Below are 25786 nucleotides of genomic sequence, written 5' to 3'. Positions count from 1 at the left end.
CACTTTTAGACAGTATTCCATGTCTGGTTTCCGCATGGAATAATGTTGAAAGTGTCCCACCCAAAATGGCCACCGCCTCGGAGGAGACACTTCTGACGGTAGCTAGAGGAGATGGCAACCATTTTTGGAGGGACATTTAAAAGACTGGCAGACGCGAACAGCATCCCCACCTGTCTCTACTGCCGCTCTCATCCTCTTGATAATGGCTGCCGCTTCCCTTCCCCACCTGTCTCTCTTGCCGTCACCCTCCTCCATTTCCTGCCGCTCTCATCCTCCATGTGATGGCTGCCGTATCCCATCTCACCCTGCAACCCCCCTTACCTGTGGCCCACTGCCACCACTTTCTGCTGCCCCCTACCTGTCCCTTCCCAGTCTCCAGCCGCTCCCCACCTGTCTACTGTTGACCCCCTCACCTGCTCCTTTCCTCACCTGCTGACCATTGTCTCCTCCCCCCCACACACACATGCAGCCCCCTGCCTGTCATTACCCCGTCTCTACTGCAACCCCTCCTCACCTACCGGATCCCCCATCCTACCACCTCACCTGCTGCCACCTGTCTTCTACAACCACCCTTTCCTGCTATCACCAGTCTGTTTCCCACTGACCCTACACCTGCCATCCCGTCTGCCCCTGCTGCCCCCTCACCTTCCGACAGCCTGTCTCCTGCTGCCCTCCTTCTTGAGGTGAGGGGATCTGGGAGCGTCACAGTAACATCAATTATATCTATAGTAATAATACAGGGAAATGACTGGGGCGGTGAGGAGATCTGGGAGTGTATGCAATGATATTTGGTGTCTCCCGCATTTCACAGGAATACACAGTAGTGAAGAAGACGCCCAGCTATCCCCACGTGTCAGGAGGACATAGGAGGACCCAGAGCCCCATCCCGGTGCCTCCACCTCACTCACTGATACATGAGGGAGACAATGACCAGAAGATCCTGGAACTCACCAACAAGATCATTCAGCTGCTGACTGGAGAGGTGACTGCTGGGAATGGGACATTATACAGTAACACCAGGGGATGTGTCTGGGTGATGACTGGAGAGGTGACTGCTGAGAATGGGACATTATACAGTAACACCAGGGGATGTGTCTGGGTGATGACTGGAGAGGTGACTGCTGGGAATGGGACATTATACAGTACACCAGTAGACGTGTCTGGGTGATGACTGGAGAGGTGACTGCTGGGAATGGGGCATTATACAGTAACACCAGGGGACGTGTCTGGGTGATGACTGGAGAGGTGACTGCTGGGAATGGGACATTATACAGTAGCACCAGGTGACGTGTCTGGGTGATGTCTGGAGAGGTGACTGCTGGGAATGGGGCATTATACAGTAACACCAGGGTATGTGTCTGGGTGATGACTGGAGAGGTGATTGCTGGGAATGGGACATTATACAGTAACACCAGTGAATGTGTCTGGGTGATGACTGTATCACTGTGTGTGTCAGGTTCCTATAAGGTGTCAGGATGTCACTGTCTATGGCTCCATGCAGGAGGGGGAGTATATAGAGGAACACGGGTTTGTACAAGGACGTGTTGATGGAGAATCCCCGTCCCCTCACATCACTGGGTAAGAGGAGACTGTCATGTATTGTACAGGGGAGAGCAGGTATGGGGGCCCCTATATACACACATCATCTGATAATCACATATATACACTGTACTCGGTCACTGTGTGTCTCCTACAGATGGGCCCAGTAACAGAGATACCCCAGAGAGATGTCCCCGTCCTCTGTATTCCCAGGATTGTACAGAGGAGAATCACAGGATCCCACAGAAGGATCAGGTAGGTGGGATTTAGGGTCTCCCCAATATACCAAAGTGACTGTCACTATATGATCTGTAGAGGAGCTGTGTGTGTCAATAAATTTGTATTGTTTAATCTATTACTGAAATCAACAATTATTACAGTCTTCTTTTATTGATGGTTTACATAGGGTGAAGCCCAATTAAATAATATTAAAGTCAAAGATACAGAGGGAGAAGAAGAGACGTATGTGACTGATATGAAGGCAGAAGATATAGAGGGAGAAGAAGAGACGTATGTGACTGATATGAAGGCAGAAGATATAGAGGGAGAAGAAGAGACGTATGTGACTGATATAAAGGCAGAAGATACAGAGGGAGAAGAAGAGACGTATGTGACTGATATGAAGGCAGAAGATATAGAGGGAGAAGAAGAGACGTATGTGACTGATATAAAGGCAGAAGATACAGAGGGAGAAGAAGAGACGTATGTGACTGATATAAAGGCAGAAGATACAGAGGGAGAAGAAGAGACGTATGTGACTGATATAAAGGCAGAAGATACAGAGGGAGAAGAAGAGACGTATGTGACTGATATAAAGGCAGAAGATACAGAGGGAGAAGAAGAGACGTATGTGACTGATATAAAGGCAGAAGATATAGAGGGAGAAGAAGAGACGTATGTGAGGGGTAATCAGCAGTGTAAGGAGGAGGAGATCCCTACAGATATCAGCACAGGTGAGTAATAAACACTTATTACAGAAGTCACATATTCTCCTTGCTCAGTCACTACAGCAATCTCTTATCCTACACCCTCCTCTGTCAGTACAAATTAGGGAGCTGTATTTGCCCAGTGGGGGAGTCAGGAGCCATCAGCCCCTATTATACTCCTGCTCTCCCCCTCACATCATGTCACTGTGTGTTACCAGCCCAGAGATCTGACCAGTCTCCTCCCCACACTCGCTGGTGTATCTCATACATCAGGAAACATCAGCCCCTATTATACTCCTGCTGCCCCCCTCACATCATGTCACTGTGTGTTACCAGCCCAGAGATCTGACCAGTCTCCTCCCCACACTCTTGTGTTTCTCATACATCAGCAGCCATCAGCCCCTATTATACTCCTGCTCTCCCCCTCACATCATGTCACTGTGTTACCAGCCCAGAGATCTGACCAGTCTCCTCCCCACACTCTCTGGTGTATCTTATACATCAGGAGCCATCAGCCCCTATTATACTCCTGCTTTCCCCCTCACATCATGTCACTGTGTGTTACCAGCCCAGAGATCTGACCAGTCTCCTCCCCACTCTCTCTGGTGTATCTCATACATCAGTAGCCATCAGCCCCTATTATACTCCTGCTCCCCCCTCACATCATGTCACTGTATGTCACCAGCCCAGAGATCTGACCAGTCTCCTCCCCACACTCTCTGGTGTATCTCATACATTATGAGCCATCAGCCCCTATTATGTTCCTGCTCTCCCCCTCACATCATGTCACTGTGTTACCAGCCCAGAGATCTGACCAGTCTCCTCCCCACACTCTCTGGTGTATCTTATACATCAGGAGCCATCAGCCCCTATTATACTCCTGCTTTCCCCCTCACATCATGTCACTGTGTGTTACCAGCCCAGAGATCTGACCAGTCTCCTCCCCACTCTCTCTGGTGTATCTCATACATCAGTAGCCATCAGCCCCTATTATACTCCTGCTCTCCCCCCACATCATGTCACTGTGTTACCAGCCCAGAGATCTGACCAGTCTCCTCCCCACACTCTCTGGTGTATCTCATACATCAGTAGCCATCAGCCCCTATTATACTCCTGCTCCCCCCTCACATCATGTCACTGTATGTCACCAGCCCAGAGATCTGACCAGTCTCCTCCCCACACTCTCTGGTGTATCTTATACATTAGGAGCCATCAGCCCCTATTATATTCCTGCTCTCCCCCTCACATCATGTCACTGTGTTACCAGCCCAGAGATCTGACCAGTCTCCTCCCCACACTCTCTGGTGTATCTTATACATCAGGAGCCATCAGCCCCTATTATACTCCTGCTTTCCCCCTCACATCATGTCACTGTGTGTTACCAGCCCAGAGATCTGACCAGTCTCCTCCCCACTCTCTCTGGTGTATCTCATACATCAGTAGCCATCAGCCCCTATTATACTCCTGCTCTCCCCCCATATCATGTCACTGTGTTACCAGCCCAGAGATCTGACCAGTCTCCTCCCCACACTCTCTGGTGTATCTCGTACATCAGTAGCCATCAGCCCCTATTATACTCCTGCTCCCCCCTCACATCATGTCACTGTATGTCACCAGCCCAGAGATCTGACCAGTCTCCTCCCCACACTCTCTGGTGTATCTCATACATTAGGAGCCATCAGCCCCTATTATATTCCTGCTCTCCCCCTCACATCATGTCACTGTGTTACCAGCCCAGAGATCTAACCAGTCTCCTCCCCACACTCTCTGGTGTATCTTATACATCAGGAGCCATCAGCCCCTATTATACTCCTGCTTTCCCCCTCACATCATGTCACTGTGTGTTACCAGCCCAGAGATCTGACCAGTCTCCTCCCCACTCTCTCTGGTGTATCTCATACATCAGTAGCCATCAGCCCCTATTATACTCCTGCTCTCCCCCCACATCATGTCACTGTGTTACCAGCCCAGAGATCTGACCAGTCTCCTCCCCACACTCTATGGTGTATCTCATACATCAGGAGCCATCAGACCCTATTATACTCCTGCTCTCCCCCTCACATCATGTCACTGTGTGTTACCAGCCCAGAGATCTGACCAGTCTCCTCCCCACACTCTCTGGTGTATCTCATACATCAGTAGCCATCAGCCCCTATTATACTCCTGCTCTCCTCCTCACATCATGTCACTGTGTGTTACCAGCCCAGAGATCTGACCAGTCTCCTCCCCACACTCTCTGGTGTATCTCATACATCAGGAGCCATCAGTCCCTATTATAGTCCTGCTCTCCTCCTCACATCATATCACTGTGTTACCAGCCCAGAGATCTGACCAGTCTCCTCCCCACACTCTCTGGTGTATCTCATACATCAGTAGCCATCAGCCCCTATTATACTCCTGCTCTCCTCCTCACATCATGTCACTGTGTGTTACCAGCCCAGAGATCTGACCAGTCTCCTCCACACACTCTCTGGTGTATCTCATACATCAGGAGCTATCAGCAGAGGGGATAAGGCTTAGACCTGGAGCCCCTCCCCCAGCCCCAGGGCGCCATTTACAGTAAATTTTCCCGCCCTGGAGCTGCATATCTGTCTCTCCCTCAGTCCTGGCATTGTTTGGGCGCCATTTCTCTCAGCTACACTGTTCCTGGGACTGCTTGGGCAAATCCTCCTGTGTAAAGCCGCCTGAGAGTCAGCGCTGTGCCTTTACATGACACTTAAGTATTCTACATGTCTTTTAGACAGTGATAGTTAAGAAAAAGTGCATTTAGTCAGGGTGATTTAGTACAAGTACCCTGTGATATACATCCAGTATAGTACTGTGCAGTGTTATATCTCCTGATTACATAGCTATATAAGCTAGTCCAGTGCAGTATTATTGTCAGTAATAACCTCTGCATTGTACAGACTGTGACTATCTGTGTGTGCATTTGATAGCTGTGTGTTTTCTCCTTTGTGTCTCTCACTCAGCTTGCTGTCCCTATATTCTATAACCTGTGGGGGCTGGGTGCGTCAGGTTATCATAGTATAATATAGGATATTCACAAGATATACTTTAGTTGTATTTTTCTCTGTGATTCTAGTCACCGTATCTCTCCTGAATCCCTGTCGGTGCTGACTACACTGCGCAGGGGCTTGGGTTAGGTATTGTGCTGCTGACATATTGTACTGTTACCTTATACTGCAAGTTATATAACATGTCTGCTGATGAGGGTAACGGTTCTGTGGCGGAACACGCTGCTAGTTATGCTGATGCCGCAGATACCTTTGAGGAAAACTTTGCAGCCGAGGGCTCTGGTTCTGGGGGTTCCTTGCCCCCCAGTGGAACCGTGGCAACGGGGCTCCAATATGACCCGCCGTGGGCTACCTTCTCCACATTGCTGACTACGCTAGTTACTAAACTAACGCCCCCTATGGGACCTCCTATGCCGGTACAACCGTATATAGTCCATGCAGCAAATCCTCCGTGGGCAGATGCCTTGTCCACGCAGCTACAGAAATTGAACCAGTCACTGACTACTAAGTCTGTCCCTCGCCCGCCTAAGACAAAAGTGTCCTCTAAGCTGGCCATTACTTCCTCACAATCTACTGCTGTCACTGACACCTCGTCTGATGAAGATGGCATTTATACAGACCCCACAGATTCTGACACAGATAATGCTGATGGGGAGGGTAGTTCACAAGTGGATGTTCCTGATCTCTCGGAGGCCATTAGAGTAATTTTACAGATTACAGATGATCTCGAGCCATCTGTTCCTCCTAAGAAACCAGATAGATTCAAGCGTCAGAAGGTGGCCAAACAAGTTTTACCTCACTCTGATCACCTGCTTGATATACGTCAGGAATCCTGTGAAAACCCTGGAAAGAAGTTTGTGCCTCACAAGAAGCTGCTTGCTCGCTATTCCCTCGCTCAAGAGCTGACTAAAAATTAGGAGACCCCTCCTCCAGTGGACTCGCATGTGGCGCAGAAGGTGGTCTCCTCGGCTCTGCCTGTCGCTACCGTCACGTCTCTTAAGGAGCCTACGGATAAATGTGTGGAGGGTTGTCTGAAAGCGATTTACACCCTCACGGGTGCTGCGCAAAGGCCCACTATTGCAGCAACATGGGCTGCGGAAGCTATTGTTTTGCATGGGCACAGGAATTGGAAGCTGAGGTCTCTTCTGACCATGCTAGACAATGCTTGTCATATATTGTCACAGCTTCTCTGTATGTTAAAGAGGCGGCTTCTGATGCCGGCATTCTGGCAGCCAAGGCTTCTACTACATCTGTCCTGGCGCGCCGGATTTTGTGGCTGAGATCCTGGTCTGTGGATCTGGATTCTAGAAAAACCCTGGAGGTGCTCCCTTTCAAGGGAAATATCCTGTTCAGGGAGGACTTAAACAAGATAGTGGCTGATTTGGCTACTGCCAAAACTGCATGTCTACCTAGTACTGCTCTTTCTGCGCCGAAGGCTAAAAGTATTTCCTTTCGTCCCTTCCGTCCTTCAGGTAAAGCAAAAGGTCAGGCGTACCACAAACAGAACCGCTCTTCCAAACCTGGTAAGCCAAAGCCCAAAAGAGCCTGGGCGGCCCATCAGCCATCTTCCAAGACCGATAAGCCTGCCGCATGACGGGGCGGGCCTCCCCTGGGGGATCCCAGGGTGGGGGGCCGGCTTCTAGGGTATACCCAGGAGTGGTTGAGGACCACTTCAGATGCCTGGGTACGGGAAGTCGTTACTCACGGTTACTCCATTGCCTTCAAAAACCGTCCCCCTCATCGATTTTGCCTGACAGACGTCCCTTCGGACCAGGTAAAGGCAAGTACTCTACATTCGGTGGTACAGACCCTTCTGGAATCAGGAGTCGTTGTACAGGTGTCCCTTGCTCAGAGGGGTCAGGGGTACTATTCTCCACTTTTTCTAGTCCTGAAACCGAATGGTTCCTCCTGGCCCATTCTCAACCTCAAGGCCCTGAACAAATTTGTGCGAGTCTCCAAGTTTCGTATGGAAACCCTCCGCTCTATAGTTCTGGCCTTGGAGCCTGGGGATTATATAGTCTCCCTGGATATACTAGTGTTCACTCTAGGCTGTTTTAGCAGGGCGTCGCGCCCTGCCCGTTTTTTAACAGGCAAAACCCGCCCTGCCCCTTTTGCAGCGCCCTGCTAGAACAGCCGCCCGCTCCCTGCCCTCCCGGCATGTATCCATTTACGCATTGGGAGAGGGCTGGGGGAAGCGGTGCTGGGCACGCCCCCAACAGTGACGTCGCCGGCCACAGACGCTCTCTGTAGTAGCGTCTGTGGGCCGCACCGCCCCCTAAAATGACGGAGGCGTGGCCACGCCCCCTAATTTGCGTGGCCGTCCCCCCATTTCGGACGCGTGCGCGGCGAAGCCGCGCGCGCACATGTGCCCCCCTGAGTCCGGCGCCCTGCCCCATTTCACTCCTAGAGTGAACACTATATACAGGATGCTTACCTGCATGTACCTATAGCAGTGTCACATCAACAATGCCTGAGGTTTGCAGTCGGCAACCTCCACTACCAGTTTCGGGCATTACCCTTTGGTTTAACAACTGCTCCACGAGTCTTCACCAAGGTTATGACGGCGGTACTCCGTCGTCAAGGGGTCAGGATCCTCCCGTATCTAGACGACCTGTTGATCTTGCCAAATTCCCCAGAAATTCTCCTACGTCACCTGGAGTTGACGATCCGGTTTCTACAAGCCCACGGATGGTTGATCAACTGGAAGAAATCCTCCCTGATCCCTGCTCAGAGTATGGTGCATCTGGGAGTGCTATTGAACACTCACAACCAGCGGTTGTTCTTGTCTCAGGAGAAGGTCCTTCCTCTCAGGATTTGTTGCTTCCTCTCTCGTCTGCGAGTGTCGATTCATTCGGCAATGCAGGTGCTGGGCCTCATGGTGTCAGCATTCGACATGGTGGAGTATGCTCAATTTCATTCTCGCCCCCTCCAGAGGCTGATTCTGGCCAAGTAGGACGGCCTGCCTCACTGGATCAGATCTCACATGATCTCCTTGACTCCGGAAGTACGTCTGTCGCTGTCCTGGTGGCTCCAGGACCAACAACTGTGCAGGGGCCGTCCCTTCTGGATACCCAACTGGGTATTGTTGACAACAGATGCCAGTCTGAGGGGTTGGGGCGCGGTGTTGGAGCAACACTTCCTTCAGGGATGGTGGACACAGGAGGAGTCTGTCCTCCCGATCAACTTTCTGGAATTGCGAGCAGTCTTCAACTCATTGAACCTATCCCAGCACTTGATACAGAACCGTCCTGTTCAGATACAGTCGGACAACGCCACCACAGTGGCATACATAAATCATCAAGGCGGCACTCGAAGCCGCATGGCAATGACCGAAGTATCAAGGATTCTCCAATGGGCGGAACGCCATCTACCGGCGATATCGGCAATATTCATTCCGGGGGTCCTGAATTGGGAAGCGGCCTTTCTCAGTTGTCAGTACGTGCGCGCCGGAGAGTTTCAACTCCTAGTGGAAAGGTGGGGCCTTCCAGACGTGGATCTGATGGCGTCTCAAAATAATCACAAGGTTCCGGTCTTCAGAGCAAGGACAAGGGATCCTCAAGCAGCATTCGTGGATGCGCTGGCGGTGCCATGGAAGTTTCGGCTGCCGTACATGTTCCCTCCAGTGTCACTTCTGCTTAGGGTGATTCGGAAGTTCAAGCAGGAAGGCGGAAACCTGCTTCTCATAGCTCCAGCGTACCCAAGACGGCACTGGTTCTCAGACCTGCAGGGCCTCTCGTGGGAGCGTCCAATCCTACTTCCACAACGCCCAGACCTGCTCGTTCAGGGCCCTTGTGTCTATCAGGACCTGGCCCGGCTGTCTTTGACGGCGTGGCTCTTGAAGTGTCCGTCCTAAGGGCTAAAGGGTTTTCTGAGGCAGTCATTAAAACCATGTTGCGGGCCCGGAAACCGGCTTCTGCCCGGATTTACCATAGGGTCTGGCACTCTTACTTTGTTTGGTGCGCATCTAACAATCATGACGCTTCCAAATTTTAGTACAGCAAAGCTTTTAGCTTTCCTTCAGCAGGGCCTAGACTTAGGCTTGCGGTTGGCCTCCCTCAAGGTTCATATTTCTGCCTTGTCGGTGTGGTTTCAGTGAAAGATTGCAACTTTGCCTGATGTTCATACATTTACTCAGGGTGTGTTGCGTATCCAACCTCCTTATGTCCCGCCTGTGGCTCCTTGGGACTTATCGGTGGTTTTGGAGGCGTTGCAAGAACCTCCATTTAAACCTCTTGGTTCAGCTGACCTTAAGTGGCTTTCCCTTAAGGTGGTGTTTCTGCTGGCAATTGCCTCAGCTAGAAGATTGTCGGATTTGGGTGCTTTGTCTTGTAGCTCACCTCATCTGATATTTCACTGTGACCGGGCGGTCCTTAGGACTCGTCCCGGATGTTTACCTAAGATGGTTTCTTCATTCCACCTTAATCAGGAGATTGTGGTTCCGGCCCTTGTCTCTCCTGACTTGTCTCCCAAAGAGAGGTCTTTGGATGTGGTACGGGCTCTCCGTATCTATGTGAAGAGAACTGCTTCCATTACGAAATCTGATTCTCTTTTTGTTATGTTTGGATTTCACAAACATGGCTGGCCTGCTCACAAGCAGACTTTGGCCAAATGGATTAGAATGGTGATTGCACATGCTTATGTGAGGGCTGGTCTGTCAGCTCCTGCTCACATTACTGCCCATTCTACTCGGTCCGTGGGACCCTCTTGGGTGGCCCACCTTGGTGCGACCCTTGAGCAATTGTGCAAGGCGGCTACGTGGTCCTCAGTGAACACGTTCATTAGGTTCTTTGCCTTCGATACTGATGCTTCCCAGGATGGCTCCTTTGGACGCCGGGTTCTTGTGCCCGCAACAGTGCATCCCCTCCCATAAGGAACTGCTTTAGGACATCCCCATTGTCCAATCCTTGTGGAGCCCAGTGTACCCCGCAGCAGAAAACGAGATTTATGGTAAGAACTTACCTTTGTTAAATCTATTTCTGCAAGGTACACTGGGCTCCACAAGGCGCCCACCCTGACACACTTAGCTTTTTTGGGTTGGTATGGCATTAGCCGCAGACACTTATCCTGTCGTGAGAGTGTGGTATATGTGGCTACTAACTGTTGTCGTCTCTTATCCTGCTACTGCATTGGGCTGGTTAACTGAAAACTTAGTTGCTCTGCAGGAGGCGGGGTGATAGAGGAGGCGGCGCTATGCATTTTGGGAACAGTCAAAGCTTTGAGCTGTTGGTGCCTCGGATCAAGATCCTGAACTACACCCCATTGTCCAATCCTTGTGGAGCCCAGTGTACCTCGCATAAAGAGATTTAACAAAGGTAAGTTCTTACCATAAATCTTGTTATACTCCTGCTCTGCCCCTCACATCATGTCACTGTGTGTTACCAGCCCAGAGATCTGACCAGTCTCCTCCCCACACTCTCTGGTGTATCTCATACATCAGGAGCCATCAGCCCCTATTATACTCCTGTTCTTCCCCCTCACATCATGTCACTGTGTGTTACCAGCCCAGAGATCTGACCAGTCTTCTACCCACACTCTCTGGTGTATCTCATACATCAGCAGCCATCAGCCCCTATTATACTCCTGCTCTCCCCCTCACATCATGTCACTGTGTGTTACCAGCCCAGAGATCTGACCAGTCTCCTCCCCACACTCTTGTGTTTCTCATACATCAGCAGCCATCAGCCCCTATTATACTCCTGCTCTCCCCCTCACATTATGTCACTGTGTGTTACCAGCCCAGAGATCTGACCAGTCTCCTCCTCACACTCTCTGGTGTATCTCATACATCAGGAGCCATCAGCCCCTATTATACTCCTGTTCTCTCCCCTCACATCATGTCACTGTGTGTTACCAGCCTAGAGATCTGACCAGTCTCCTCCCCACACTCTCTGGTGTATCTCATACATCAGGAGCCATCAGCCCCTATTATACTCCTGCTCTCCTCCTCACATCATGTCACTGTGTGTTACCAGCCCAGAGATCTGACCAGTCTCCTCCCCACACTCTCTGGTGTATCTCATATATCAGGAGCCATCAGCCCCTATTATACTCCTGCTCTCCCCCTCACATCATGTCACTGTGTGTTACCAGCCCAGAGATCTGACCAGTCTCCTCCCCACACTCTCTGGTGTATCTCATACATCAGGAGCCATCAGCCCCTATTATACTCCTGCTCTCCTCCTCACATCATGTCACTGTGTGTTACCAGCCCAGAGATCTGACCAGTCTCCTCCCCACACTCTCTGGTGTATCTCATACATCAGGTGCCATCAGCCCCTATTATATTCCTGCTCTCCCCCTCACATCATGTCACTGTGTGTTACCAACCCAGAGATCTGACCAGTCTCCTCCCCACACTCTCTGGTGTATCTCATACATCAGGAGCCATCAGCCCCTATTATACTCCTGCTCTCCCTCTCACATCATGTCACTGTGTGTTACCAGCCCAGAGATCTGACCAGTCTCCTCCCCACACTCTCTGGTGTATCTCATACATCAGGAGCCATCAGCCCCTATTATACTCCTGTTCTCCCCCCTCACATCATGTCACTGTGTGTTACCAGCCCAGAGATCTGACCAGTCTCCTCCCCACACTCTCTGATGTATCTCATACATCAGGAGCCATCAGCCCCTATTATACTACTGCTCTGCCCCTCACATCATGTCACTGTGTGGTACCAGCCCAGAGATCTGACCAGTCTCCTCCTCACACTCTCTGGTGTATCTCATACGTCAGGAGCCATCAGCCTCTATTATACTCCTACTCTCCCCCTCACATCATGTCACTGTGTGTTACCAGCCCAGAGATCTGACCAGTCTCCTCCCCACACTCTCTGGTGTATCTCATACATCAGGAGCCATCAGCCCCTATTATACTCCTGCTCTCCTCCTCACATCATGTCACTGTGTGTTACCAGCCCAGAGATCTGACCAGTCTCCTCCCCACACTCTCTGGTGTATCTCATACATCAGGTGCCATCAGCCCCTATTATATTCCTGCTCTCCCCCTCACATCATGTCACTGTGTGTTACCAACCCAGAGATCTGACCAGTCTCCTCCCCACACTCTCTGGTGTATCTCATACATCAGGAGCCATCAGCCCCTATTATACTCCTGCTCTCCCTCTCACATCATGTCACTGTGTGTTACCAGCCCAGAGATCTGACCAGTCTCCTCCCCACACTCTCTGGTGTATCTCATACATCAGGAGCCATCAGCCCCTATTATACTCCTGTTCTCCCCCCTCACATCATGTCACTGTGTGTTACCAGCCCAGAGATCTGACCAGTCTCCTCCCCACACTCTCTGATGTATCTCATACATCAGGAGCCATCAGCCCCTATTATACTACTGCTCTGCCCCTCACATCATGTCACTGTGTGGTACCAGCCCAGAGATCTGACCAGTCTCCTCCTCACACTCTCTGGTGTATCTCATACGTCAGGAGCCATCAGCCTCTATTATACTCCTACTCTCCCCATCACATCATGTCACTGTGTGTTACCAGCCCAGAGATCTGACCAGTCTCCTCACACTCTGAGTGCATATTATACTCCAGTCCAAGCTTCCTAGTATTTTTAATTAAATATAAAAGCCCCTATTATACTCCTGCTCTCCACTCTCATCATGTCACTGTGTGTTACCAGCCCAGAGATATGACCAGTCTCCTCCCCACACTCTGTGGTGTATCTCATACATCAGGAGCCATCAGCCCCTATTATACTCCTGTTCTCCCCCCTCACATCATGTCACTGTGTGTTACCAGCCCAGAGATCTGACCAGTCTCCTCCCCACACTCTGTGGTGTATCTCATACATCAGGAGCCATCATCCCCTATTATACTCCTGCTCTCCCCTCACATCATGTCACTGTGTGTTACCAGCCCAGAGATCTGACCAGTCTCCTCCCCACACTCTGTGGTGTATCTCATACATCAAGAGCCATCAGCCCCCATTATACTCCTGCTCTCCCCCTCACATCATGTCACTGTGTGTTACCAGACCAGATATCTGAGCAGTCTCCTCCCCACACACTCTGGTGTATCTCGTACATCATGAGCCATCAGCCCCTATTATACTCCTGCTCTCCCCCTCACATCATGTCACTGTGTGTTACCAGTCCATATATCTGATCAGTCTCCTCCCCACACTCTCTGGTGTATCTCATACATCAGGAGCCATCAGCCCCTATTATACTCCTGCTCTCCCCCTCACATCATGTCACTGTGTGTTACCAGCCCAGAGATCTGACCAGTCTCCTCCCCACACACTCTGGTGTATCTCATACATCAGGAGCCATCAGCCCCGATTATATTTCTGCTTTAACGCTGTGCTGCAAACATTTTCAGCTAAAGATCAACTCGGATTGAACCCCACTATTCGAAGCCGGATGGTTCAGTCAGGCCAATCCATTCACGCTGTCCGGGAGCTAGAAGGAAGCCCAGCATCTCCACAACAGTGACGCCGCCGGCCTCCCACGCCCCCCGTCTGTGGGCTGAACCGCCCACTTGTATTACGTGTAATTGGCCACACCCCCTATTTGCATGGCCAAGCCCCTTTCGCTTTTGACCCTCACGGACCGGCGCCCTGCCCTGCCCCTCTTCTAGAGTGAACACTATGTATGATCCCAAGAAGATTGGGTATCCTGCTTCTAAGCAGACAATTTCTCGCTGGATCAGGTTCACCATCCAGCATGCATTTTCTATGGCAGGATTGCCGTGTCCAAAATCTGTTAAGGCCCACTCTACTCGTAAAGTGGGTTCTTCCTGGGTGGCTGCCCAGGTGTCTTGGCTTTGCAGCTTTGCCGAGCGGCTTCTTGATCTGGGTCGAACACGTTTGGCAAGTTTTACAAGTTTGATACTTTGGCCTCTGATGACCTCAAGTTTGGTCAAGCAGTTCTGCAGGAGCCTGCGCGCTCTCCCGCCCATTCCGGGTACTTTGGTACATCCCCATGGTACTAATATGGACCCCAGCATCCTCTAGGACATAAGAGAAAATAGGATTTTATATACCTGCCGGTAAATCCTTTTCTCGTAGTCCGTAGAGGATGCTGGGCACCCGCCCAGCGCTTCTTTATCCTGCAGTGGTTATTTAGTTCAGTACTGCCTGGTTCCTAGGTAAGTTTTGCGTTATTTACTGTTTCAGTACTGTTTCGGCTGTTACTGAGTTTTCCGGCCTGTTGCCAGATTTGCCTTGTTGTGTGAGCTGGTATGAATCTCGCCACTATCTGTATAATGTCCTTCTCTCGAAGTATGTCGTCTCCTCGGGCACAGTTTCTAGACTGAGTCTGGTAGGAGGGGCATATAGGGAGGAGCCAGCCCACACTGTTAAACTCTTAAAGTACCAATGGCTCCTGGTGGACCCGTCTATACCCTATGGTACTAATATGGACCCCAGCATCCTCTACGGACTATGAGAAAAGGATTTACTGGTAGGTATATAAAATACTATTTTTTTGTTGGTGTGGCAGGAGCCGGACCACGATCTTTGGGCTGCTGATTTTGGCAGCCATAAACTTGTTATTTAATTTATTTAGTAGTCTTAGGTTTTTTGAGCGAGTTTTCTAAAAAGCGTCTTAACCACCACCTTAGGAAGAGTCGCTTCAACAACTTCTTGCTGGGTCACAACAACGCTTACCCACGGGTACAGTGCTGTATCGGCGGTACGTCTGTGTAGGATGTACTAGCAAATCCAGCTGACGTTACCAGGCTGAACCCCCACGGGCTTCTTTTGCTCAGACATTAACCAATATATATCTGAGTGGATAATGCCAGCTCCTATACCAGGGATAGGTAACCCTATTAACCCTTACATGCAACATTCCCCCTGGGTTTTATCACATCCAGTCCAGGAATCTGCAGCCTTTCAAGAAAAACAGGCTGAAAGGCCTGTGGAAAATAAATCACACAGACATGAAACTACATCTGTATACATGAAACTACATCTGCATGCAGAGACGAAGATGAAGGACCCAGCTCAGTGGATATAGCTGAGCTTATTAGTGCTGTGAAAGCCATTCTACCCTTAGTGGAGGCGACAGAGCCTTTGTTAAAATCCAAGGCTCCTGTGTTTAAACATCCCAAAACAGTCAGAACTGAATTTCCAGGGTCAGAACAGCTGACAGAGAATTATGCAAGAGGCTTGGGTCACATCCAGTAAGAAGTTTAGAATTCCAAAGAAATGGAATTCTCATTATCCTCCTTCAGCTTGGGACTGTTTAAAAAGGGAGGTGGCTCCCAAAGAAGATACGCATGTCATTCGATTGGTGGGAAAATCTACATTACCTCTACCTTCAACATCATTAAATGATGTTACTGAAAAATAGATAAAAAAAATAAAATAATTTCTCCTTGTCTGGGGTAATTGCAAGACCAGCTATGGTATCAGTCTGGATGGCAAAAGCAGTGGCGGCCTGGGCTGATGCATTGGAGGATGATCCCTCATTGGCATCTATAGAGCCAAGATCCCATATTGCACATATTAAACAGGTGGCTATGTTTATGGAAGAAGCAGCCTTGGGCATGGGTACTATTGCCTCTCAAGCATAAGCCTCAGCAGTAGCACCTCGCAGAGTGGTTTGGCTACGTACATGGAAGGCTGACTCAGAGTCCAAGAAGGTTCTAGAGTCTTTGCCCTTTACTGGAGATATTCTTTTTGGTAAAGAAGTACAGTATTTTGGAGTCAGAAGCAGACTCTAAGAAAGTGAAGTTTCCTTCTACTTACAAGTCTAAACCTAATTTTTCAGCTTTTCGGTTCTTTTGGACCCAAGGAAAGGCGAAAGGAAAAGGTTATGGAAAACAGTCCCAGTCAGACAAGTCTGGAAAGACTTAAAAGCACTGGGCTACCAGAAGGCTTCCAAACCAGAAGATAAGCCATCAGCCTGATGGTGCAGGCCTCCACCTGGGTACCCCAGGGTGGGAGGCCAACTTCTTCATTTGGCACAGATCTGGCAACAGTCCACCACAGATGCCTGGGTGCAAGAAGCGGTATCCCACGGTTATGCGTTTGCCTTCAAGAAACACCATTCACAGAGGTTCTTTTGTACCAGCCCATCAAGGAGTCGGAGGATTTTGTTATCCTTGGATATTCAGAATGATTACCTGCATGTTCCTGTAGCACAGTCCAATCAGTGCTACAGTATCTCAGGTTTGCTATCCTCCAGCAACACTTCAGTTTCAGGCCTTACCATTTGAAACGGCCACAGTTCCAAGAGTGTTCACCACAAATATGGTGGTAATGGCGGCTTATCTCCGTCAACAGGGGATAAGGATTTTTCTATCCCTAGACAACTTACTAATTCTGGTGCAATCTCAGGAATTGCTTCAGTGTCATCTGCAACAGACAATGACACGGTTGGCTCATAAATTGGGCAAAGTCGTCCCTGGTTCCGGCACAACGGATGACGCACTTGGGGGCTGTATTGGATTCCAGTCTTCACAGTGTTTTTACCTCTGAACAGAATATCCACAATACAGTTGAGGATTCAGGATCTGCTACACAGTTAAAGGGTATCAATTCACGCAGCAATGCGTGTAATGGGATCAATGGTGTCAACATTCGACATGGTGGAGTATGCTCAATTCCACTCGAGGCCTCTTCAACGTCTGATCCTTTCCAAATGGAATGGGTTACATCAGACAATAAAGACTCAGACTATGGTCCTTCCTCTGGAAGTATGGAGGTCATTAGCCTGGTGGCTACAGACATCCCATCTGGACAAAGGGAGACCCTATTGGATCTCAGTTTGGGAGGTTATGACAACGGATGCCAGTCTTCAGTGCTGGGGAGCAGTGTCAGAAAAAGGTTGCTTCCAGGGGCTGTGGACTAAGGAAGAACTGCCTATAAATATATTGTAACTTTGGGCTGTATATATGGCACTCACTCAGGCAAAGGACATTCTTCAGGGGAACCCGGTTAAAATTCGTCTGGACAATCTGATGGCAGTAGCGTACCTCAATCATCAAGGAGGAATGTGTAGACAAAAGGCAATGAAGGAAGTTAGTCACACAGGTAATGGTTGTAACTGACCTGCTGGAGACTGACGAGGAATCTTGTGCTGCGCACACTTAGGACAGTATGCCACGAAATCCTTGATGTCAGCTTTCATCTTTGGCCACCAGTATGTCTCAGAGAGGAACTTGAAAGTTTTCAGGACACCGGGATGTCCAGTGAACTTGGATTGATGGGCCCAAGACAACAACTTGGGACGGAGTTCTGGGGAAACAAAAGTCTTACCAGGAGGAGGAACTGGGGAAACTTGAGATGCAGCAAATACCACTGGACTCAGGATGGGATGCGGAACTGAGTTAGACGTTTCCTCTTCGGACTCCATAGATCGGGATAAGGCGTCAGCTGTAACATTCTGGGATCCTGTGCGGAAATGAAGCTTAAAGTTAAAACGGGAGAAAAACATAGCCCACCGGGACTGGCGAGGATTAAGGCACTGGGCTGCCTTTAAATATAGCAGATTTTTATGATCCGTATAGATGTTGAACGGATATTTGGCCCCTTCCAGGAGATACCTCCATTCCTCGAGGGCCAGCTTAATCGCCAGTAGTTCTTGATCTCCAACGGAATAGTTAGCTTCTGCAGGGAGGAATTTACGAGAATAAAATCCACAGGGGTGGATCTTCCCATCAGTTCCCTTCTGGGAGAGAAAAGCTCCAACTCCTACTGTAGAGGCATCCACCTCCAACTCGAACGGCTTGTTTACATCTGGTTGAGACAGAACTGGAGCAGACATAAAGGCCAGCTTGATCTTCTGGAAGGCCGCTAAAGCCTCTTCTGACCAGTTGGAATGATCTGCCCCTTTCCGAGTTAAGTTGGTAATAGGAGCGATGAGAGTGGAGAATCCTCGAATAAATTTCCTATAGTAATTGGCGAATCCCAGGAATCGCTGAATAGACTTGAGAGAATTTGGAATGGACCAATTGGCAATGGCTTCCAACTTTGTCGGGTCCATCTGGAGATCCGATCCGTAAATTATATACCCCAGGAAGGGTATAGAGGAAACTTCAAAGGTACACTTGGATAGTTTTCCGTAGAGCCGGTTCTCACGAAGACGTCGGAGGACTTCACGGACTTGTAGAAGATGAGAGGGAAGATCTTGGGAGAAGATAAGGATATCATCCAGATAAACTACAAGGTATTTGTACAGAACGTCCCGGAAGATTTCGTTCACAAAGTGCTGGAACACTGCTGGGGCATTACTCAACCCGAATGGCATTACCAGGTACTCGTAATGACCATCTCGAGTATTAAAAGCTGTCTTCCATTCATCACCACTTCGGATTCTAATGAGGTTGTAAGCACCGCGGAGATCTAACTTGGTGAAGATGCGGGCTCCCTTAACTCTGTCAAATAATTCAGTGATGAGTGGTAATGGATAGCTATTTTTGATGGTAATGTCATTGAGACCCCTGTAGTCAATGCATGGACGCAATCCTCCATCCTTTTTCTTAACAAAGAAGAAGCCTGCACCAGCGGGTGAAGACGAGGGACGGATGAATCCTTTCTGTAAGTTCTCCCTGATGTAGTCGCTCATCGCTTCAGTTTCAGGAACGGATAACGGATAGGTACGCCCCCTAGGTGGTTTCTTGCCGGGAAGGAGATCGATGGGGCAATCCCACTCTCTATGGGGCGGCAGGACATCAGCGGCTTTCTCACTGAAGACGTCCGAGAAATCTTGGTAAGCCGCAGGAAGACTTGACTGGGTTTTGACTTCAGTAGACTTGACAGGACAAACTTGGGCTAAACAGGACTGGTGGCAATGTGAACCCCAAGAAGTAAGTTGTAACGTTGACCAATCAAACTGTGGATTATGTAGCTGGAGCCAGGGCATACCCAAAATGATCTCCTGGGTGGCCTGAGGAATGACTAAGAACTTTATTAATTCTGAGTGCAGGAACCCAACTCCCAAAATCACTGGTGCGGTTTGGTGAGAGATATTCCCCTTGGAGATTCGGCTACCATCCACAGCGGTAATGTAGACTGGGTATGAAAGTTCACATACAGGCAAACAAAACTTATCTACCGCAGCTTGAGTGATGAAGTTTCCTGCGGCTCCACAGTCCACTAACGCAGATGCAGATTGAAGCCCAACTGAAGTCTCTAAAGTCACGGGAAGGATAAGGTCTTGATTTGAAGGAGCTTGTCTAGAAGATCCCAACTTGACTCCTCCTTTACAAGTCAGGATCTGGCGTTTCCCGAACGCACTGTACAAGAATTAATCTGGTGACCTGCAGCCGCACAATAAAGACACAGTCTCTCACGAAGTCTTCTTGACCGCTCCTCAGGAGTTAGGCGGGACCTATTTATTTGCAAAGGCTCATCAGAAGGTGGAGACTGAAACTGTACGGAAGGTACCATCCTTGACCTGCGTGGCTCACTACGAGCACGTTCACTGTTGCGTTCGCGGATGCGAGAGTCCAACTTGATGCACAGGGAAATTAAATCAGACAATTGCTCAGGAAGATCGCGGGTTGCCAGTTCATCCTTGATCCGATCAGAAAGTCCATGCCAGAAAGCTGCTACCAGGGCTTGATTGTTCCACTGAATCTCTGCGGCTAACGTCTGGAACTGGATGACATATTGCCCCATACTACGGGTACCTTGACGAAGTTGGATAAGGTCTGCAGAAGCTGATGTTGCGCGACCCGGGTCGTCAAAGATCCGTCTGAAGGTTGACACGAATTCTGCGTAGTTGTTCATCAGAGGGTCAGCACGTTCCCACAGAGGAGACACCCAACTCAAGGCAGTGCAGGTGATGAGGCACTAGCAGCAAGCAAGCTGCATCACAGGTGGGGAGATGGAACACACCTGGAGTCAGTCTCTACTGCTAGGCTGAAGCACACTGAGATGATGATTAGTGTGAAGCCTGTAAACAGAAGCAGGTGTTGCTGAGGCTTGTAGTTCCACGGAGCTGTGAAAGATAACCAGGAGCACGGAGTCTCAGGTAGATGACCAGGAACACGGAGGAGCAGGTAGGTATCCAGGAACACGGAGGAACAGGAACCAGATCCAGACACATGGGTCGCAGGAGTGACACAAAGTTCAGGATGCCTGCAGACTGATCCTGCAGCTCCTGATATACCCCCTGGTGTGCAGTCATTGGTGGGAGTGAGGAAAGTAGGTGCGGCCAAGCACCGGATTGGCCGCCGTGCTCTGACCGATGGAGACTGTCATGGCGGCGCCCATGCCGCGGCCTAATGGGAACGCGGCGTGCTACACGCCCGCTGTCACAGAAGCGCTCCCAGGCCCAGGATGACGTCTGATGGCAGAGGTGCGGATGACAGTGGAACGCAGGGACCCTGGACGGAGTCCGCACCGGCGGACAGATGTGACCATGGTGAGTCGATTCCTGACAGTTTCTTATCAGGTGAACCCCATGCTTCTTCACACAATTCATTTAACTCATCAGATGGGGGAAAAGTCACTGGCTGCTTTTTCTCCCCAAACATAATACCCTTTTTAGTGGTAACCGGGTTAATGTCAGAAATGTGCAACACATTTTTCATTGCCGTAATCATGCATCGGATGGCCCTTGTGGACTGTACATTTGTCTCATCCTCGTCTACACTGGAGTCAGACTCCGCGTCGACATCTGTGTCTGCCATCTGAGGTAGCGGGCGTTTTTGAGCCCCTGATGGCCTCTGAGACGCCTGGGCAGGCGCGGGCTGAGATACCGGCTGTCCCAAGGCTGTTACGTCATCGAACCTTTTATGTAAAGAGTTGACACTGTCGGTTAATACCTTCCTTATATCCATCCACTCCGGTGTCGGCCCCGTAGGGGGCGACATCACACTTATCGGCTCCTGCTCCGCCTCCACGTAGCCCTCCTCATCAAACATGTCGACACAGCCGTACCGACACACCGCACACACACAGGGAATGCTCTGACTGAGGACAGGACCCCACAAAGTCCTTTGGGGAGACAGAGAGAGAGTATGCCAGCACACACCACAGCGCTATATAACACAGGGATTTTCACTATACTGAGTGATTTTTCCCAATAGCTGCTTATTAACACAAATTGCGCCTTAATTTATGTGCCCCCCCCCACTCTTTTTTACCCTTGTTGTACTGGATACTGCTGGGGAGAGCCTGGGGAGCGTCCTTCCAGCGGAGCTGTGAAGAGAAAATGGCGCTGGCTGTGCTGAGGAAATAGCCCCGCCCCCTCAGCGGCGGGCTTTTCCCGCTTTTTATAATGTTAATGGCGGGGTTTTTTGCACATATACAGTGTTATACACTGTATTATGTGCAATTTGTGCCAAAAAGGTAAACTAATTGCTGCCCAGGGCGCTTCCCCCCAGCGCCCTGCACCCATCAGTGACCGGAGTATGTGGTGTGCTATGGGAGCAATGGTGCACAGCTGCAGTGCTGTGCGCTACCTTAATGAAGACAGGAGTCTTCAGCCGCCGATTTTCATCTTTATCTTCCGTCTTCTGGCTCTGCAAGGGGGACGGCGGCGCGGAACGGACGATCGAGGTCGGGCCCTGTGTTCGATCCCTCTGGAGCTAATGGTGTCCAGTAGCCTTAGAAGCACAAGCTAGCTGCAAGCAGGTAGGTTTGCTTCTCTACCCTCAGTCCCTCGTAGCAGTGAGTCTGTTGCCAGCAGACGTCAGAGAAACGTAGTTATGGTAGGCTTGCCGTTGATAACTCTATTTCTCCTAAGTCCACAGTATCCACAGGGATCCCACCCTGACGCACCTGATTAGGGCGCTCTATGATGCTCCTGCCTTGAGCTTTGGAAAATAACTGAATTGCCTGAGCCAGAAGGTGGGGATATAGGAGACTGGCCAGTTGCATTCTGGGAGGCCGAAAGCTTCTTCTTACGAGAAGAATTAAGACCTTTTACATTAAGACTTAAAAACGTCCCCATGATAGAGAGAGATCAGATCATGGTATGAAACATCTAGGATCATCTGTGTAAAGTCTAATAGAGTCTGTAGGGCGTGTGCATACTTCAATCTATCAAATCACAGAAAAAAAAAATAGGGAACAAAAATGGGCGACAAACAGAAATAGCGTCCATAAAGGAGCTAGAGATTCCGTCACTAGGGTACCGTGACAGAAAGGTGGAAAAAGGTGGCTGCCGGGCCTAAAAGGGAAACCCACCGACTACCCCAAGTAGCCATACGAGAGTGCAAAATCTAGTCATCATAGTAACAATTGTACAAAGAAATCTCAAATCTCAATGTAACCAATGTATCCAAAGGAGGTAAAGTCCAAGAACATGGCCTGTTATCCAATGCAGGTTCTACCAACATCGTTATAAGGGCAACAGGAAGTTAGACGAATCAGTCATGCTTTACCTGAACACCCAAACATTCTAGAAAGGTATTATGAAACGTAACAGTGGAAAGAATATCAGACCATATACCATATAGCAATTATATAGCACAGGAAATAAAGATAAAAATACACGTTTTATACCCATAACAAGAGCAAATAAATCTGGCCCAAAAATAGATCCATGCCCAGTAACTTAGTCCCAGATGGTACGACACTAATAATAATAATAATAATTTGATTTATATAGCGCTCTATCTCCAACAAGACTCAAGGCGCTCTACAGATATTAAAAACAATGCACATAATACAGAGGATTTGAGTAATTCAGCAATAGATCAGCAACACAGACATAAAAGAAAACCTTAAGCACACAGAAAGCATAATGCAGGATTGGTGTAGGCATTTTGGGTAATAACTTCCAAGGGTTGGGTATTCCACCCTCACAAGGTACCAGGTGTGGCAGCCATCTTGGGCGCAGAGCTTAGGATTAGCCAGGGTGGAATAGTCTTCCCTCAGAAGAGATGACACAAAATGGGGGTGATTTCAGAGTCCTACAGTTCAGAGTAGGGTTCCATCAAAACCACCAGGCCCATGTATTTTTCATCCCATCCACAAGTGTGTCAGGTCTCTAACTCTGTCTGTTCCCGGAGGAGGCACTAGTGGGTCAGTGGTGGTGCGGTGGAGAAAACGAGTCTGGATACGATTCCTGTGCATGTGCGCTGTGTTGTTTATTTAGCAATTGATACAAACAATATGGCAGCAGGAATACTGATGACAACAGAAGATATGCAATTGTGGGTGGAACAGCATGGAAGCTGAAAGTCTATGGCAGAGTCTGTGACGTGGGAAACAATCGATCAGGGGACCGATGTATCGGTAAGGGAACTGATGGTTTCTGGATCGTGGGTTTCTTACCCCCTGGTAAGCAGGGTTTGGAGAATCAAGTCATGTGAGTGCCCAATGCTCAGGAGTGGATAGAACCAAGTCAGCTGACTGCAGGTGTCATGGAGGTGCCCATACTCTGGAGATGGTGGGAATACATTGGGGTACACACTGTATGGCAAGCGGGATACACACTGGGGAGAGTCTCTGAGCATTGCAAGTAATCATGGAACATGCTGCCAGGCTGAGGATGTGACCTCCGGTGGCCAGTACATCAGAGAACTGGTAAGTGACGTGATGAAAAATGCAGATTCCTGACAGTACCCCCCCCCCCCCTTTTATGGGTGGGCACTGAACACCCACGCTGGAACTTGGAGGATCCTTGAAGAAGAATTTAGAAATACAAAAAAGCAGAGGTCCTCAAAAGTCTTCCCAACTTTCATCTTCAGAAGAAAGACTTTTTTCATCAGAACAAGTAGACCATTCATGGTCATTTGAGCCAGAATTTACTTCCTGGGAGAAGACATAGCTAGGAAGGATAGAACCTCCCATAACGTAACTTGAGTCGTCATCAACAAGCTCACTTTCAGAATCAGAGTCCAGGTCTAGTGTGGTTATGGAAGTCTTTTGCTTAGGAGCAACAATATCTGAGTCAACCTGTTGTCCAATAAGTTTGAAACCATGTGAGACACCAGGAATGGAGTTAACGGAAGCGTAGCCAACTCTTACATCATCAGATGGTAGACTTTGAACTGGTTTTGAAGTTCTCCAATTCCTGTAATTCTTAAAATCTCTGGTGCATTGATTCAAGAAAGCCTGCTCTTGCACAGAAAGTGATTCTGGGGAGGATTTAGCAGTAGGTAGACTGTTGACAAATTGGGCAGAATGCCCAGATGGCTTTGAATGGCCTAACTTTGGAGCAAACTCCTGTTTTACTGCTTTGAGGAAAGCGGCAAGATCATTCAGTAGCGGATCTTTAGATTCAATGAAAGGATTTGCCCAATCCAGTGCTTTACCTTTGAAAAACAGGAGAAAATATCTGATAGCATTGACTGGAGTAATACTCATTGAAGATCCCGACTCAGTAACAGCAAGGTATTGGTTCGCTAATGCACGGAACTGAGCATAATCACCATCAAAGTAAATTGGAGCTTGAGTATCAAGTGAACACTTGGAAGGCTGAATGTCAATCTCAGAAGACAATGTAGGACACTTGAGAGTAGAGGACTGGAATAAGCAGTCAGAAGCAGGAGTAGAATCAACTTGAGGTGCTCTAGGGTGGAGAGAGGACGTAATCTCCAGTACTGACTGACAAGAGTTCCCATTTGAGGTTGACTGAACACTAGAAGCTTCATCTTGGGGTGAGATGCTTAGAGCCTCTAGATGGGTTGAAGCAACTGCAATATCTGCAAGAACTGTGGACTCTGGACATATTGACAGGAGTTCATTACTTGAAACACTGGAGAGAACCGGACAGGTTTCAGAGGAACTGGAATTGGTAGAAACCGAAGGCGACTTTGGACAGACGGATGGAACCGGGATTTGTCCAGGACTACTTGAATTGACTTGAACTGAAGGAGGCTGATCCGGACAGACGGATGGGACTGGATTGGGTCCAGAAAAGCTTGAACCGGCTGGGACCGGAGGAGTCTTTGGATTGACGGATAGGACCGGATTAGATCCAAAGGTGCTGGAATCGGCTGGAACCGAAGGAGGCTGATCCAGACAGACGGATGGGACCGGATTGGGTCCGGAAAAGCTTGAACCGGCTGGGACCGGAGGAGTCTTTGGATTGACGAATAGGACCGGATTAGATCCGAAGGTGCTGGAATCGGCTGGAACCGAAGGAGGCTGATCAGGACAGACGGATGGGACCGGATTGGGTCCGGAAAAGCTTGAACCGGCTGGGACCGGAGGAGTCTTCGGATTGATGGATAGGACCGGATTAGATCCGAAGATGCTGGAATCGGATGTAACCGAAGGAGGTAGTTCATCATTGTGAACGGAGCTACTCTGGCTGGCTGGAACCAGTGGAGTCTTTGGACCGACGGCTGGAACCGGGTTAGGTCCATTGATACCTGACTCTTTATAAACAGAATCCGGATGTTCAGATGATCCATCTTGGAGCTGTAC

This window comes from Pseudophryne corroboree, assembly GCF_028390025.1.
Source record: "Pseudophryne corroboree isolate aPseCor3 chromosome 3 unlocalized genomic scaffold, aPseCor3.hap2 SUPER_3_unloc_24, whole genome shotgun sequence".
Classification (NCBI taxonomy): domain Eukaryota; kingdom Metazoa; phylum Chordata; class Amphibia; order Anura; family Myobatrachidae; genus Pseudophryne; species Pseudophryne corroboree.
Note: the sequence above shows the minus strand (reverse complement) of the source record.